Genomic DNA, 18,840 nt, shown 5'->3' on the forward strand with positions numbered 1-18,840 from the left:
TGCACCTCAAGGCATGACTGCGCTGTGAGGTCCTGCCGAGTGGTCCATGGATTTCACAGTGGTAAAGTCATTGTGTTCTGTGTGTATGCAATATTGTAAATGGGATTACATTTATTGGTAGCATTTTCATCGTAAGGAGGCAAATGCACATGCGGTCTAGCCGAAATAGCTCAGCTGGGAGAGCGTTAGACTGAAGATTTAAAGGTCCCTGTTTCAATCCCGCGTTTCGGCAACTGTGCGGTACTGATTTCCTCTTCCGATGGTGTGCTTTTTTTTATGTGTACTTCATAAACCTTTACGTTCTTTTACTAAAAAATGATTGCGACGTTGCTGTTTTTATGCAATCGGAAGTGTACTTCATAAACCTTTACCTTCTTTTACTAAAAAATGATTGCGACGTTTCTGTTTTTATGCTATCAGAAGTTTTCATGGCGTAATAGGACTAAAGACTTTGAATTCAGTGACCCTATTTAAAATTTCCTGAAACTTGCAATATCTTATCATATGTTTCATCACTGCACATAGAGGCGCTTGAAGAGTGGCTTCTGCACAAACGCTTTTGAAATGTAGCTCATTAGTTGTAAGCTGGACAAGGGAAGGGTCGGCGTCAACTTGCATGTATGCTTGGTACAATATTATAGGAATCCTGTTTCACAGCACTCCTATGTTTTCATGGAATGGGGCCTACTTCAGCTAGCTTTGGCTCATGGACAGGCTTTGTTCTACCTAAACAGGTGATGTAAAGAAGTCATTTGCTTCCTAAAGTTCTTGAAAATCACACTCTACCAAGAGGCATCGCATAATGGCAAAAAAACAAAACATTGTACACTAAATACAGCAACCAACATACTTATCCTTAATGTGTACCACTGCAGAAGAGATGCACTGTAGATTTTGAATTCTAAAGACATTGAGCATCATACTTATCCTTAACGTGTAACACTGCAGAAGAGACGCACTGGAGAATGCGGACAATGATCCCACTACCTCTCTCATTGCATAATGTGAAAACACCTTCCAAAATATTGTATTCTAACAACAGTGAGCAACACACTCATCCGAAGAGTGTATCAATGCTGCTAAGACACACTGGAGAAGGTAGACATCCATGCCACTAACTGTCGCATGTTAAGCAAGCGCTCTACCACTTGAGCCAAGAAGAATGAAAGAGGTTTTATTGGAGTCACATTCAAAGAGTCACATTTAGAATCTCAAGATAGGTTCACAAACGAAAGTTTATTTATTTTATTAACCAATTTCCAAAGCTATTTTCACCTCTACTATACAATATTTGATATTATATAATATATACAATATGTCTATTGTGGTCAATCCCAATTATTTGAGCACTAAGCTAGAACTGTTCACTGCCATCAAAATTATTTTGACTTCCTATTAAAAGTTTCCTCTTATCCAGCCCAGAAACATTCAAATGAATAGATTCATTTGTGAACTTATGTTAAGTCCACAAGAGGGCAAGTGTAGTTTTCAGAGTGAATAAGGCCTATCCCATTTCTGGGGTGCATGAGACTCTATTAAGACTCTTCTATGACTGCATGCACCTATCAATGCAGCTGTAAATACTGCTTCCTTCCTGCATGCTCCCTGCCTCCTTCCCTGCCTGACACTGACACTCAACATAAATGCAGTTAACATGTTTTGATTCATAAAAGACATTCTGCTGGTGATTTAGAAAGTGCTTTCAATCTAGAGTATCTGTTAAATTATAGCAGCTTCTCCTACCCAAAGCAGGTGATTATAAGGGTTAAAGCCTCAGGAGCATTATTTTACATTTAGGAAACCCTACAAACTTGCGAATGAACCTGACATTGCAGTCAACCAGTTTCCTTTGTACAGGTGATGAGGAATGAGCTGTTGATTTTGGTGTGTTTTCACCCTCAAAATTGATGTCAGTTTGGTGTGTTTACACCCTCATGCCGGACCACCAATGCCAATTCAACATGTATTACAAGCTCAAAATATGACTGATGAGGACTAACTAGGCTCAACGTTGTGGAACACTCCACACTGATGATGGGCATTAGGCAGTCACCAACACTCTCCAATGGCGTGATGGTATGGGAGAGTTATTTTATTTTCTGCAGGCAGTGTGTTTAACTTCCCATGTTAAAAGCATAAGTTCTCATTTTCCATTTGAATACCCCAACATTAAACAAGCAATATGGGACACACACACACACACACACACACACACACACACACACACACACACACACACACACACACACACACACACACACACACACACACACAAGCCCTTCTTTCACACAAGTTCAAACTTGTTTCCTGTGCCCTGTGTGCTTTGGTTTTTCTCGTTGGATTATTGTCTGCTTGGAGGCAAATGCACATGCGGTCTAGCTGAAATAGCTCAGCTGGGAGAGCGTTAGACTGAAGATTTAAAGGTCCCTGGTTCAATCCCGGGTTTCGGCAACTGTGCGGTACTGATTTCCTCTTCCGATGGTGTGCTTTTTTTTATGTGTACTTCATAAACCTTTACGTTCTTTTACTAAAAAATGATTGCGACGTTGCTGTTTTTATGCAATCGGAAGTGCACTTCATAAACCTTTACCTTCTTTTACTAAAAAATGATTGCGACGTTGCTGTTTTTATGCTATCAGAAGTTTTCATGGCGTAATAGCACTAAAGACTTTGTATTCAGTGACCCTATTTAAAATTTCCTGAAACTTGCAATATCTTATCATATGTTTCATCACTGCACATAGAGGCGCTTGAAGAGTGGCTTCTGCACAAACGCTTTTGAAATGTAGCTCATTAGTTGTAAGCTGGACAAGGGAAGGGTCGGCGTCAACTTGCATGTATGCTTGGTACAATATTATAGGAATCCTGTTTCACACCACTCCTATGTTTTCATGGAATGGGGCCTACTTCAGCTAGCTTTGGCTCATGGATGGGCTTTGTTCTACCAAAACAGGTGATGTAAAGAAGTCATTTGCTTCCTAAAGTTCTTGAAAATCACACTCTACCAAGAGGCATCGCATAATGGCAAAAAAACAAAACATTGTACACTAAATACAGCAACCAACATACTTATCCTTAATGTGTACCACTGCAGAAGAGAGGCACTGGAGATTTTGAATTCTAAAGACATTGAGCATCATACTTATCCTTAACGTGTAACACTGCAGAAGAGACGTACTGGAGAATGCGGACAATGATCCCACTACCTCTCTCATTGCATAATGTGAAAACACCTTCCAAAATATTGTATTCTAACAACAGTGAGCAACACACTCATCCGAAGAGTGTATCAATGCTGCTAAGACACACTGGAGAAGGTAGACATCCATGCCACTAACTGTCGCATGTTAAGCAAGCGCTCTAGCACTTGAGCCAAAAAGAATGAAAGTATTTTTATTGGAGTCACATTCAAAGAGTCACATTTAGAATCTCAAGATAGGTTCACAAACGAAAGTTTATTTATTTTATTAACCAATTTCCAAAGCTATTTTCACCTCTACTATACAACATATGATATTATATAATATATACAATATGTCTATTGTGGTCAATCCCAATTATTTGAGCACTAAGCTAGAACTGTTCACTGCCATCAAAATTATTTTGACTTCCTATTAAAAGTTTCCTCTTATCCAGCCCAGAAACATTCAAATGAATAGATTCATTTGTGAACTTATGTTAAGTCCACAAGAGGGCAAGTGTAGTTTTCAGAGTGAATAAGGCCTATCCCATTTCTGGGGTGCATGAGACTCTATTAAGACTCTTCTATGACTGCATGCACCTATCAATGCAGCTGTAAATACTGCTTCCTTCCTGCATGCTCCCTGCCTCCTTCCCTGCCTGACACTGACACTCAACATAAATGCAGTTAACATGTTTTGATTCATAAAAGACATTCTGCTGGTGACTTAGAAAGTGCTTTCAATCTAGAGTATCTGTTAAATTAAAGCAGCTTCTCCTACCCAAAGCAGGTGATTATAAGGGTTAAAGCCTCAGGAGCATTATTTTACATTTAGGAAACCCTACAAACTTGCGAATGAATCTGACATTGCAGTCAACCAGTTTCCTTTGTACAGGTGATGAGGAATGAGCTGTTGATTTTGGTGTGTTTTCACCCTCACAATTGATGTCAGTTTGGTGTGTTTACACCCTCATGCCGGACCACCAATGCCAATTCAACATGTATTACAAGCTCAAAATATGACTGATGAGGACTAACTAGGCTCAACGTTGTGGAACACTCCACACTGATGATGGGCATTAGGCAGTCACCAACACTCTCCAATGGCGTGATGGTATGGGAGAGTTATTTTCTTTTGTGCAGGCAGTGTGTTTAACTTCCCATGTTAAAAGCATAAGTTCTCAATTTCCATTTGAATACCCCAACATTAAACAGCAATATGGGACACACAGAAACACACACACACACACACACAGACACATAAGCCCTTCTTTCACACAAGTTCAAACTTGTTTCCTGTGCCCTGTGTGCTTTGGTTTTTCTCGTTGGATTATTCTATGCTTGGTTAAGGTAGGTTCTGAATTTACTTACTTTTGCCTTAGATTCTGTAAAATTCAAGGCTAATTATCTGAACCTAGTTGTTAGTTGCTTGTTAGCTGTAATTACTCACTACAGGTGTAGTTTCGCCCTGTGCACCTCAAGGCATGACTGCGCCGTGAGGTCCTGCCGAGTGGTCCATGGATTTCACAGTGGTAAAGTCATTGTGTTCTGTGTGTATGCAATATTGTAAATGGGATTACATTTATTGGTAGCATTTTCATCGTAAGGAGGCAAATGCACATGCGGTCTAGCCGAAATAGCTCAGCTGGGAGAGCGTTAGACTGAAGATCTAAAGGTCCCTGGTTCAATCCCGGGTTTCGGCAACTGTGCGGTACTGATTTCCTCTTCCGATGGTGTGCTTTTTTTTATGTGTACTTCATAAACCTTTACGTTCTTTTACTAAAAAATGATTGCGACGTTGCTGTTTTTATGCAATCGGAAGTGTACTTCATAAACCTTTACCTTCTTTTACTAAAAAATGATTGCGACGTTGCTGTTTTTATGCTATCAGAAGTTTTCATGGCGTAATAGCACTAAAGACTTTGTATTCAGTGACCCTATTTAAAATTTCCTGAAACTTGCAATATCTTATCATATGTTTCATCACTGCACATAGAGGCGCTTGAAGAGTGGCTTCTGCACAAACGCTTTTGAAATGTAGCTCATTAGTTGTAAGCTGGACAAGGGAAGGGTCGGCGTCAACTTGCATGTATGCTTGGTACAATATTATAGGAATCCTGTTTCACAGCACTCCTATGTTTTCATGGAATGGGGCCTACTTCAGCTAGCTTTGGCTCATGGACAGGCTTTGTTCTACCTAAACAGGTGATGTAAAGAAGTCATTTGCTTCCTAAAGTTCTTGAAAATCACACTCTACCAAGAGGCATCGCATAATGGCAAAAAAACAAAACATTGTACACTAAATACAGCAACCAACATACTTATCCTTAATGTGTACCACTGCAGAAGAGATGCACTGTAGATTTTGAATTCTAAAGACATTGAGCATCATACTTATCCTTAACGTGTAACACTGCAGAAGAGACGTACTGGAGAATGCGGACAATGATCCCACTACCTCTCTCATTGCATAATGTGAAAACACCTTCCAAAATATTGTATTCTAACAACAGTGAGCAACAGACTCATCCGAAGAGTGTATCAACGCTGCTAAGACACACTGGAGAAGGTAGACATCCATGCCACTAACTGTCGCATGTTAAGCAAGCGCTCTACCACTTGAGCCAAGAAGAATGAAAGAGGTTTTATTGGAGTCACATTCAAAGAGTCACATTTAGAATCTCAAGATAGGTTCACAAACGAAAGTTTATTTATTTTATTAACCAATTTCCAAAGCTATTTTCACCTCTACTATACAATATTTGATATTATATAATATATACAATATGTCTATTGTGGTCAATCCCAATTATTTGAGCACTAAGCTAGAACTGTTCACTGCCATCAAAATTATTTTGACTTCCTATTAAAAGTTTCCTCTTATCCAGCCCAGAAACATTCAAATGAATAGATTCATTTGTGAACTTATGTTAAGTCCACAAGAGGGCAAGTGTAGTTTTCAGAGTGAATAAGGCCTATCCCATTTCTGGGGTGCATGAGACTCTATTAAGACTCTTCTATGACTGCATGCACCTATCAATGCAGCTGTAAATACTGCTTCCTTCCTGCATGCTCCCTGCCTCCTTCCCTGCCTGACACTGACACTCAACATAAATGCAGTTAACATGTTTTGATTCATAAAAGACATTCTGCTGGTGATTTAGAAAGTGCTTTCAATCTAGAGTATCTGTTAAATTATAGCAGCTTCTCCTACCCAAAGCAGGTGATTATAAGGGTTAAAGCCTCAGGAGCATTATTTTACATTTAGGAAACCCTACAAACTTGCGAATTAACCTGACATTGCAGTCAAACAGTTTCCTTTGTGCAGGTGATGAGGAATGAGCTGTTGATTTTGGTGTGTTTTCACCCTCAAAATTGATGTCAGTTTGGTGTGTTTACACCCTCATGCCGGACCACCAATGCCAATTCAACATGTATTACAAGCTCAAAATATGACTGATGAGGACTAACTAGGCTCAACGTTGTGGAACACTCCACACTGATGATGGGCATTAGGCAGTCACCAACACTCTCCAATGGCGTGATGGTATGGGAGAGTTATTTTATTTTCTGCAGGCAGTGTGTTTAACTTCCCATGTTAAAAGCATAAGTTCTCATTTTCCATTTGAATACCCCAACATTAAACAAGCAATATGGGACACACACACACACACACACACACACACACACACACACACACACACACACACACACACACACACACACACACACACACACACACACACACACACACACACACACACACACACAAGCCCTTCTTTCACACAAGTTCAAGCATGTTTCCTGTGCCCTGTGTGCTTTGGTTTTTCTCGTTGGATTATTGTCTGCTTGGAGGCAAATGCACATGCTTTCTAGCTGAAATAGCTCAGCTGGGAGAGCGTTAGACTGAAGATCTAAAGGTCCCTGGTTCAATCCCGGGTTTCGGCAACTGTGCGGTACTGATTTCCTCTTCCGATGGTGTGCTTTTTTTTATGTGTACTTCATAAACCTTTACGTTCTTTTACTAAAAAATGATTGCGACGTTGCTGTTTTTATGCAATCGGAAGTGCACTTCATAAACCTTTACCTTCTTTTACTAAAAAATGATTGCGACGTTGCTGTTTTTATGCTATCAGAAGTTTTCATGGCGTAATAGCACTAAAGACTTTGTATTCAGTGACCCTATTTAAAATTTCCTGAAACTTGCAATATCTTATCATATGTTTCATCACTGCACATAGAGGCGCTTGAAGAGTGGCTTCTGCACAAACGCTTTTGAAATGTAGCTCATTAGTTGTAAGCTGGACAAGGGAAGGGTCGGCGTCAACTTGCATGTATGCTTGGTACAATATTATAGGAATCCTGTTTCACACCACTCCTATGTTTTCATGCAATGGGGCCTACTTCAGCTAGCTTTGGCTCATGGATGGGCTTTGTTCTACCAAAACAGGTGATGTAAAGAAGTCATTTGCTTCCTAAAGTTCTTGAAAATCACACTCTACCAAGAGGCATCGCATAATGGCAAAAAAACAAAACATTGTACACTAAATACAGCAACCAACATACTTATCCTTAATGTGTACCACTGCAGAAGAGAGGCACTGGAGATTTTGAATTCTAAAGACATTGAGCATCATACTTATCCTTAACGTGTAACACTGCAGAAGAGACGTACTGGAGAATGCGGACAATGATCCCACTACCTCTCTCATTGCATAATGTGAAAACACCTTCCAAAATATTGTATTCTAACAACAGTGAGCAACACACTCATCCGAAGAGTGTATCAATGCTGCTAAGACACACTGGAGAAGGTAGACATCCATGCCACTAACTGTCGCATGTTAAGCAAGCGCTCTACCACTTGAGCCAAGAAGAATGAAAGTATTTTTATTGGAGTCACATTCAAAGAGTCACATTTAGAATCTCAAGATAGGTTCACAAACGAAAGTTTATTTATTTTATTAACCAATTTCCAAAGCTATTTTCACCTCTACTATACAACATATGATATTATACAATATATACAATATGTCTATTGTGGTCAATCCCAATTATTTGAGCACTAAGCTAGAACTGTTCACTGCCATCAAAATTATTTTGACTTCCTATTAAAAGTTTCCTCTTATCCAGCCCAGAAACATTCAAATGAATAGATTCATTTGTGAACTTATGTTAAGTCCACAAGAGGGCAAGTGTAGTTTTCAGAGTGAATAAGGCCTATCCCATTTCTGGGGTGCATGAGACTCTATTAAGACTCTTCTATGACTGCATGCACCTATCAATGCAGCTGTAAATACTGCTTCCTTCCTGCATGCTCCCTGCCTCCTTCCCTGCCTGACACTGACACTCAACATAAATGCAGTTAACATGTTTTGATTCATAAAAGACATTCTGCTGGTGACTTAGAAAGTGCTTTCAATCTAGAGTATCTGTTAAATTATAGCAGCTTCTCCTACCCAAAGCAGGTGATTATAAGGGTTAAAGCCTCAGGAGCATTATTTTACATTTAGGAAACCCTACAAACTTGCGAATGAACCTGACATTGCAGTCAACCAGTTTCCTTTGTACAGGTGATGAGGAATGAGCTGTTGATTTTGGTGTGTTTTCACCCTCAAAATTGATGTCAGTTTGGTGTGTTTACACCCTCATGCCGGACCACCAATGCCAATTCAACATGTATTACAAGCTCAAAATATGACTGATGAGGACTAACTAGGCTCAACGTTGTGGAACACTCCACACTGATGATGGGCATTAGGCAGTCACCAACACTCTCCAATGGCGTGATGGTATGGGAGAGTTATTTTCTTTTGTGCAGGCAGTGTGTTTAACTTCCCATGTTAAAAGCATAAGTTCTCAATTTCCATTTGAATACCCCAACATTAAACAGCAATATGGGACACACACACACACACACACACACACACACACACACACACACACACACACACACACACACACACACACACACACACACACACACACACACACACACACACACACACACACAAGCCCTTCTTTCACACAAGTTCAAATTTGTTTCCTGTGCCCTGTGTGCTTTGGTTTTTCTCGTTGGATTATTCTCTGCTTGGAGGCAAATGCAGATGAGGTCTAGCCGAAATAGCTCAGCTGGGAGAGCGTTAGACTGAAGATCTAAAGGTCCCTGGTTCAATCCCGGGTTTCGGCAACTGTGCGGTGCTGATTTCCTCTTCCGATGGTGTGCTTTTTTTTATGTGTACTTCATAAACCTTTACGTTCTTTTACTAAAAAATGATTGCGACGTTGCTGTTTTTATGCAATCGGAAGTGTACTTCATAAACCTTTACCTTCTTTTACTAAAAAATGATTGCGACGTTTCTGTTTTTATGCTATCAGAAGTTTTCATGGCGTAATAGGACTAAAGACTTTGAATTCAGTGACCCTATTTAAAATTTCCTGAAACTTGCAATATCTTATCATATGTTTCATCACTGCACATAGAGGCGCTTGAAGAGTGGCTTCTGCACAAACGCTTTTGAAATGTAGCTCATTAGTTGTAAGCTGGACAAGGGAAGGGTCGGCGTCAACTTGCATGTATGCTTGGTACAATATTATAGGAATCCTGTTTCACAGCACTCCTATGTTTTCATGGAATGGGGCCTACTTCAGCTAGCTTTGGCTCATGGACAGGCTTTGTTCTACCTAAACAGGTGATGTAAAGAAGTCATTTGCTTCCTAAAGTTCTTGAAAATCACACTCTACCAAGAGGCATCGCATAATGGCAAAAAACCAAAACATTGTACACTAAATACAGCAACCAACATACTTATCCTTAATGTGTACCACTGCAGAAGAGATGCACTGTAGATTTTGAATTCTAAAGACATTGAGCATCATACTTATCCTTAACGTGTAACACTGCAGAAGAGACGTACTGGAGAATGCGGACAATGATCCCACTACCTCTCTCATTGCATAATGTGAAAACACCTTCCAAAATATTGTATTCTAACAACAGTGAGCAACACACTCATCCGAAGAGTGTATCAATGCTGCTAAGACACACTGGAGAAGGTAGACATCCATGCCACTAACTGTCGCATGTTAAGCAAGCGCTCTACCACTTGAGCCAAGAAGAATGAAAGAGGTTTTATTGGAGTCACATTCAAAGAGTCACATTTAGAATCTCAAGATAGGTTCACAAACGAAAGTTTATTTATTTTATTAACCAATTTCCAAAGCTATTTTCACCTCTACTATACAATATTTGATATTATATAATATATACAATATGTCTATTGTGGTCAATCCCAATTATTTGAGCACTAAGCTAGAACTGTTCACTGCCATCAAAATTATTTTGACTTCCTATTAAAAGTTTCCTCTTATCCAGCCCAGAAACATTCAAATGAATAGATTCATTTGTGAACTTATGTTAAGTCCACAAGAGGGCAAGTGTAGTTTTCAGAGTGAATAAGGCCTATCCCATTTCTGGGGTGCATGAGACTCTATTAAGACTCTTCTATGACTGCATGCACCTATCAATGCAGCTGTAAATACTGCTTCCTTCCTGCATGCTCCCTGCCTCCTTCCCTGCCTGACACTGACACTCAACATAAATGCAGTTAACATGTTTTGATTCATAAAAGACATTCTGCTGGTGATTTAGAAAGTGCTTTCAATCTAGAGTATCTGTTAAATTATAGCAGCTTCTCCTACCCAAAGCAGGTGATTATAAGGGTTAAAGCCTCAGGAGCATTATTTTACATTTAGGAAACCCTACAAACTTGCGAATTAACCTGACATTGCAGTCAACCAGTTTCCTTTGTGCAGGTGATGAGGAATGAGCTGTTGATTTTGGTGTGTTTTCACCCTCAAAATTGATGTCAGTTTGGTGTGTTTACACCCTCATGCCGGACCACCAATGCCAATTCAACATGTATTACAAGCTCAAAATATGACTGATGAGGACTAACTAGGCTCAACGTTGTGGAACACTCCACACTGATGATGGGCATTAGGCAGTCACCAACACTCTCCAATGGCGTGATGGTATGGGAGAGTTATTTTCTTTTGTGCAGGCAGTGTGTTTAACTTCCCATGTTAAAAGCATAAGTTCTCATTTTCCATTTGAATACCCCAACATTAAACAAGCAATATGGGACACACACACACACACACACACACACACACACACACACACACACACACACACACACACACACACACACACACACACACACACACACACACACACACACACACACACACACACACAAGCCCTTCTTTCACACAAGTTCAAGCATGTTTCCTGTGCCCTGTGTGCTTTGGTTTTTCTCGTTGGATTATTGTCTGCTTGGAGGCAAATGCACATGCTTTCTAGCTGAAATAGCTCAGCTGGGAGAGCGTTAGACTGAAGATCTAAAGGTCCCTGGTTCAATCCCGGGTTTCGGCAACTGTGCGGTACTGATTTCCTCTTCCGATGGTGTGCTTTTTTTTATGTGTACTTCATAAACCTTTACGTTCTTTTACTAAAAAATGATTGCGACGTTGCTGTTTTTATGCAATCGGAAGTGCACTTCATAAACCTTTACCTTCTTTTACTAAAAAATGATTGCGACGTTGCTGTTTTTATGCTATCAGAAGTTTTCATGGCGTAATAGCACTAAAGACTTTGTATTCAGTGACCCTATTTAAAATTTCCTGAAACTTGCAATATCTTATCATATGTTTCATCACTGCACATAGAGGCGCTTGAAGAGTGGCTTCTGCACAAACGCTTTTGAAATGTAGCTCATTAGTTGTAAGCTGGACAAGGGAAGGGTCGGCGTCAACTTGCATGTATGCTTGGTACAATATTATAGGAATCCTGTTTCACACCACTCCTATGTTTTCATGCAATGGGGCCTACTTCAGCTAGCTTTGGCTCATGGATGGGCTTTGTTCTACCAAAACAGGTGATGTAAAGAAGTCATTTGCTTCCTAAAGTTCTTGAAAATCACACTCTACCAAGAGGCATCGCATAATGGCAAAAAAACAAAACATTGTACACTAAATACAGCAACCAACATACTTATCCTTAATGTGTACCACTGCAGAAGAGAGGCACTGGAGATTTTGAATTCTAAAGACATTGAGCATCATACTTATCCTTAACGTGTAACACTGCAGAAGAGACGTACTGGAGAATGCGGACAATGATCCCACTACCTCTCTCATTGCATAATGTGAAAACACCTTCCAAAATATTGTATTCTAACAACAGTGAGCAACACACTCATCCGAAGAGTGTATCAATGCTGCTAAGACACACTGGAGAAGGTAGACATCCATGCCACTAACTGTCGCATGTTAAGCAAGCGCTCTACCACTTGAGCCAAGAAGAATGAAAGTATTTTTATTGGAGTCACATTCAAAGAGTCACATTTAGAATCTCAAGATAGGTTCACAAACGAAAGTTTATTTATTTTATTAACCAATTTCCAAAGCTATTTTCACCTCTACTATACAACATATGATATTATACAATATATACAATATGTCTATTGTGGTCAATCCCAATTATTTGAGCACTAAGCTAGAACTGTTCACTGCCATCAAAATTATTTTGACTTCCTATTAAAAGTTTCCTCTTATCCAGCCCAGAAACATTCAAATGAATAGATTCATTTGTGAACTTATGTTAAGTCCACAAGAGGGCAAGTGTAGTTTTCAGAGTGAATAAGGCCTATCCCATTTCTGGGGTGCATGAGACTCTATTAAGACTCTTCTATGACTGCATGCACCTATCAATGCAGCTGTAAATACTGCTTCCTTCCTGCATGCTCCCTGCCTCCTTCCCTGCCTGACACTGACACTCAACATAAATGCAGTTAACATGTTTTGATTCATAAAAGACATTCTGCTGGTGACTTAGAAAGTGCTTTCAATCTAGAGTATCTGTTAAATTATAGCAGCTTCTCCTACCCAAAGCAGGTGATTATAAGGGTTAAAGCCTCAGGAGCATTATTTTACATTTAGGAAACCCTACAAACTTGCGAATGAACCTGACATTGCAGTCAACCAGTTTCCTTTGTACAGGTGATGAGGAATGAGCTGTTGATTTTGGTGTGTTTTCACCCTCAAAATTGATGTCAGTTTGGTGTGTTTACACCCTCATGCCGGACCACCAATGCCAATTCAACATATATTACAAGCTCAAAATATGACTGATGAGGACTAACTAGGCTCAACGTTGTGGAACACTCCACACTGATGATGGGCATTAGGCAGTCACCAACACTCTCCAATGGCGTGATGGTATGGGAGAGTTATTTTCTTTTGTGCAGGCAGTGTGTTTAACTTCCCATGTTAAAAGCATAAGTTCTCAATTTCCATTTGAATACCCCAACATTAAACAGCAATATGGGACACACACACACACACACACACACACACACACACACACACACACACACACACACACACACACACACACACACACACACACACACACACACACACAAGCCCTTCTTTCACACAAGTTCAAACTTGTTTCCTGTGCCCTGTGTGCTTTGGTTTTTCTCGTTGGATTATTCTCTGCTTGGAGGCAAATGCAGATGAGGTCTAGCCGAAATAGCTCAGCTGGGAGAGCGTTAGACTGAAGATCTAAAGGTCCCTGGTTCAATCCCGGGTTTCGGCAACTGTGCGGTGCTGATTTCCTCTTCCGATGGTGTGCTTTTTTTTATGTGTACTTCATAAACCTTTACATTCTTTTACTAAAAAATGATTGCGACGTTGCTGTTTTTATGCAATCGGAAGTGTACTTCATAAACCTTTACCTTCTTTTACTAAAAAATGATTGCGACGTTTCTGTTTTTATGCTATCAGAAGTTTTCATGGCGTAATAGGACTAAAGACTTTGAATTCAGTGACCCTATTTAAAATTTCCTGAAACTTGCAATATCTTATCATATGTTTCATCACTGCACATAGAGGCGCTTGAAGAGTGGCTTCTGCACAAACGCTTTTGAAATGTAGCTCATTAGTTGTAAGCTGGACAAGGGAAGGGTCGGCGTCAACTTGCATGTATGCTTGGTACAATATTATAGGAATCCTGTTTCACAGCACTCCTATGTTTTCATGGAATGGGGCCTACTTCAGCTAGCTTTGGCTCATGGACAGGCTTTGTTCTACCTAAACAGGTGATGTAAAGAAGTCATTTGCTTCCTAAAGTTCTTGAAAATCACACTCTACCAAGAGGCATCGCATAATGGCAAAAAACCAAAACATTGTACACTAAATACAGCAACCAACATACTTATCCTTAATGTGTACCACTGCAGAAGAGATGCACTGTAGATTTTGAATTCTAAAGACATTGAGCATCATACTTATCCTTAACGTGTAACACTGCAGAAGAGACGTACTGGAGAATGCGGACAATGATCCCACTACCTCTCTCATTGCATAATGTGAAAACACCTTCCAAAATATTGTATTCTAACAACAGTGAGCAACACACTCATCCGAAGAGTGTATCAATGCTGCTAAGACACACTGGAGAAGGTAGACATCCATGCCACTAACTGTCGCATGTTAAGCAAGCGCTCTACCACTTGAGCCAAGAAGAATGAAAGAGGTTTTATTGGAGTCACATTCAAAGAGTCACATTTAGAATCTCAAGATAGGTTCACAAACGAAAGTTTATTTATTTTATTAACCAATTTCCAAAGCTATTTTCACCTCTACTATACAATATTTGATATTATATAATATATACAATATGTCTATTGTGGTCAATCCCAATTATTTGAGCACTAAGCTAGAACTGTTCACTGCCATCAAAATTATTTTGACTTCCTATTAAAAGTTTCCTCTTATCCAGCCCAGAAACATTCAAATGAATAGATTCATTTGTGAACTTATCTTAAGTCCACAAGAGGGCAAGTGTAGTTTTCAGAGTGAATAAGGCCTATCCCATTTCTGGGGTGCATGAGACTCTATTAAGACTCTTCTATGACTGCATGCACCTATCAATGCAGCTGTAAATACTGCTTCCTTCCTGCATGCTCCCTGCCTCCTTCCCTGCCTGACACTGACACTCAACATAAATGCAGTTAACATGTTTTGATTCATAAAAGACATTCTGCTGGTGATTTAGAAAGTGCTTTCAATCTAGAGTATCTGTTAAATTATAGCAGCTTCTCCTACCCAAAGCAGGTGATTATAAGGGTTAAAGCCTCAGGAGCATTATTTTACATTTAGGAAACCCTACAAACTTGCGAATGAACCTGACATTGCAGTCAACCAGTTTCCTTTGTACAGGTGATGAGGAATGAGCTGTTGATTTTGGTGTGTTTTCACCCTCAAAATTGATGTCAGTTTGGTGTGTTTACACCCTCATGCCGGACCACCAATGCCAATTCAACATGTATTACAAGCTCAAAATATGACTGATGAGGACTAACTAGGCTCAACGTTGTGGAACACTCCACACTGATGATGGGCATTAGGCAGTCACCAACACTCTCCAATGGCGTGATGGTATGGGAGAGTTATTTTCTTTTGTGCAGGCAGTGTGTTTAACTTCCCATGTTAAAAGCATAAGTTCTCATTTTCCATTTGAATACCCCAACATTAAACAAGCAATATGGGACACACACACACACACACACACACACACACACACACACACACACACACACACACACACACACACACACACACACACACACACACACACACACACACACACACACCCACACAAGCCCTTCTTTCACACAAGTTCAAACTTGTTTCCTGTTCCCTGTGTGCTTTGGTTTTTCTCGTTGGATTATTCTCTGCCTGGTTAAGGTAGGTTCTGAGTTTACTTACTTTTGCCTTAGATTCTGTAAAATTCAAGGCTAATTATCTGAACCTAGTTGTTAGTTGCTTGTTAGCTGTAATTACTCACTACAGGTGTAGTTTCGCCCTGTGCACCTCAAGGCATGACTGCGCCGTGAGGTCCTGCCGATTGGTCCATGGATTTCACAGTGGTAAAGTCATTGTGTTCTGTGTGTATGCAATATTGTAAATGGGATTACATTTATTGGTAGCATTTTCATCGTAAGGAGGCAAATGCACATGCGGTCTGGCAGAAATAGCTCAGCTGGGAGAGCGTTAGACAGAAGATCTAAAGGTCCCTGGTTCAATCCCGGGTTTCGGCAACTGTGCGGTACTGATTTCCTCTTCCGATGGTGTGCTTTTTTTTATGTGTACTTCATAAACCTTTACGTTCTTTTACTAAAAAATGATTGCGACGTTGCTGTTTTTATGCAATCGGAAGTGTACTTCATAAACCTTTACCTTCTTTTACTAAAAAATGATTGCGACGTTGCTGTTTTTATGCTATCGGAAGTTTTCATGGCGTAATAGCACTAAAGACTTTGAATTCAGTGACCCTATTTAAAATTTCCTGAAACTTGCAATATCTTATCATATGTTTCATCACTGCACATAGAGGCGCTTGAAGAGTGGCTTCTGCACAAACGCTTTTGAAATGTAGCTCATTAGTTGTAAGCTGGACAAGGGAAGGGTCGGCGTCAACTTGCATGTATGCTTGGTACAATATTATAGGAATCCTGTTTCACACCACTCCTATGTTTTCATGGAATGGGGCCTACTTCAGCTAGCTTTGGCTCATGGACGGGCTTTGTTCTACCAAAACAGGTGATGTAAAGTTGTCATTTGCTTCCTAAAGTTCTTGAAAATCACACTCTACCAAGAGGCATCGCATAATGGCAAAAAAACAAAACATTGTACACTAAATACAGCAACCAACATACTTATCCTTAATGTGTACCACTGCAGAAGAGATGCACTGGAGATTTTGAATTCTAAAGACATTGAGCATCATACTTATCCTTAACGTGTAACACTGCAGAAGAGACGTACTGGAGAATGCGGACAATGATCCCACTACCTCTCTCATTGCATAATGTGAAAACACCTTCCAAAATATTGTATTCTAACAACAGTGAGCAACACACTCATCCGAAGAGTGTATCAATGCTGCTAAGACACACTGGAGAAGGTAGACATCCATGCCACTAACTGTCGCATGTTAAGCAAGCGCTCTACCACTTGAGCCAAGAAGAATGAAAGTATTTTTATTGGAGTCACATTCAAAGAGTCACATTTAGAATCTCAAGATAGGTTCACAAACGAAAGTTTATTTATTTTATTAACCAATTTCCAAAGCTATTTTCACCTCTACTATACAACATATTATATTATATAATATATACAATATGTCTATTGTGGTCAATCCCAATTATTTGAGCACTAAGCTAGAACTGTTCACTGCCATCAAAATTATTTTGACTTCCTATTAAAAGTTTCCTCTTATCCAGCCCAGAAACATTCAAATGAATAGATTCATTTGTGAACTTATGTTAAGTCCACAAGAGGGCAAGTGTAGTTTTCAGAGTGAATAAGGCCTATCCCATTTCTGGGGTGCATGAGACTCTATTAAGACTCTTCTATGACTGCATGCACCTATCAATGCAGCTGTAAATACTGCTTCCTTCCTGCATGCTCCCTGCCTCCTTCCCTGCCTGACACTGACACTCAACATAAATGCAGTTAACATGTTTTGATTCATAAAAGACATTCTGCTGGTGACTTAGAAAGTGCTTTCAATCTAGAGTATCTGTTAAATTATAGCAGCTTCTCCTACCCAAAGCAGGTGATTATAAGGGTTAAAGCCTCAGGAGCATTATTTTACATTTAGGAAACCCTACAAACTTGCGAATGAACCTGACATTGCAGTCAACCAGTTTCCTTTGTACAGGTGATGAGGAATGAGCTGTTGATTTTGGTGTGTTTTCACCCTCAAAATTGATGTCAGTTTGGTGTGTTTACACCCTCATGCCGGACCACCAATGCCAATTCAACATGTATTACAAGCTCAAAATATGACTGATGAGGACTAACTAGGCTCAACGTTGTGGAACACTCCACACTGATGATGGGCATTAGGCAGTCACCAACACTCTCCAATGGCGTGATGGTATGGGAGAGTTATTTTCTTTTGTGCAGGCAGTGTGTTTAACTTCCCATGTTAAAAGCATAAGTTCTCATTTTCCATTTGAATACCCCAACATTAAACAAGCAATATGGGACACACACACACACACACCCACACACACACCCACACAAGCCCTTCTTTCACACAAGTTCAAACTTGTTTCCTGTGACCTGTGTGCTTTGGTTTTTCTCGTTGGATTATTCTCTGCTTGGTTAAGGTAGGTTCTGAGTTTACTTACTTTAGCCTTAGATTCTGTAAAATTCAAGGCTAATTATCTGAACCTAGTTGTTAGTTGCTTGTTAGCTGTAATTACTCACTACAGGTGTAGTTTCGCCCTGTGCACCTCAAGGCATGACTGCGCCGTGAGGTCCTGCCGAGTGGTCCATGGATTTCACAGTGGTAAAGTCATTGTGTTCTGTGTGTATGCAATATTGTAAATGGGATTACATTTATTGGTAGCATTTTCATCGTAAGGAGGCAAATGCACATGCGGTCTAGCCGAAATAGCTCAGCTGGGAGAGCGTTAGACTGAAGATCTAAAGGTCCCTGGTTCAATCCCGGGTTTCGGCAACTGTGCGGTGCTGATTTCCTCTTCCGATGGTGTGCTTTTTTTTATGTGTACTTCATA

At 40.0% G+C, this 18,840-nt stretch overlaps 8 non-coding genes across 8 annotated transcripts; all 8 read left to right on the forward strand.

The window, feature by feature from the left end:
- Positions 1-2,378: 2,378 nt before the first annotated feature.
- On the forward strand, positions 2,379-2,451 carry trnaf-gaa (transfer RNA phenylalanine (anticodon GAA)). The gene has a single exon. It is a non-coding gene; the product is annotated as a tRNA-Phe (tRNA).
- Positions 2,452-4,811: 2,360 nt separating this feature from the next.
- On the forward strand, positions 4,812-4,884 carry trnaf-gaa (transfer RNA phenylalanine (anticodon GAA)). The gene has a single exon. It is a non-coding gene; the product is annotated as a tRNA-Phe (tRNA).
- A 2,172-nt stretch (positions 4,885-7,056) lies between these two features.
- trnaf-gaa (transfer RNA phenylalanine (anticodon GAA)) lies at positions 7,057-7,129 on the forward strand. Its single transcript has one exon. It is a non-coding gene; the product is annotated as a tRNA-Phe (tRNA).
- Positions 7,130-9,298: 2,169 nt separating this feature from the next.
- On the forward strand, positions 9,299-9,371 carry trnaf-gaa (transfer RNA phenylalanine (anticodon GAA)). The gene has a single exon. It is a non-coding gene; the product is annotated as a tRNA-Phe (tRNA).
- A 2,174-nt stretch (positions 9,372-11,545) lies between these two features.
- Positions 11,546-11,618, forward strand: trnaf-gaa (transfer RNA phenylalanine (anticodon GAA)). Its single transcript has one exon. It is a non-coding gene; the product is annotated as a tRNA-Phe (tRNA).
- A 2,153-nt stretch (positions 11,619-13,771) lies between these two features.
- On the forward strand, positions 13,772-13,844 carry trnaf-gaa (transfer RNA phenylalanine (anticodon GAA)). Its single transcript has one exon. It is a non-coding gene; the product is annotated as a tRNA-Phe (tRNA).
- A 2,433-nt stretch (positions 13,845-16,277) lies between these two features.
- On the forward strand, positions 16,278-16,350 carry trnaf-gaa (transfer RNA phenylalanine (anticodon GAA)). The gene has a single exon. It is a non-coding gene; the product is annotated as a tRNA-Phe (tRNA).
- Positions 16,351-18,709: 2,359 nt separating this feature from the next.
- On the forward strand, positions 18,710-18,782 carry trnaf-gaa (transfer RNA phenylalanine (anticodon GAA)). The gene has a single exon. It is a non-coding gene; the product is annotated as a tRNA-Phe (tRNA).
- The last annotated feature ends 58 nt before the right edge of the window (positions 18,783-18,840 follow it).

The sequence above is a fragment of the Electrophorus electricus genome, chromosome 5, assembly GCF_041902795.1.
Source record: "Electrophorus electricus isolate QZ-2024a chromosome 5, ASM4190279v1, whole genome shotgun sequence".
NCBI classification, from domain to species: domain Eukaryota; kingdom Metazoa; phylum Chordata; class Actinopteri; order Gymnotiformes; family Gymnotidae; genus Electrophorus; species Electrophorus electricus.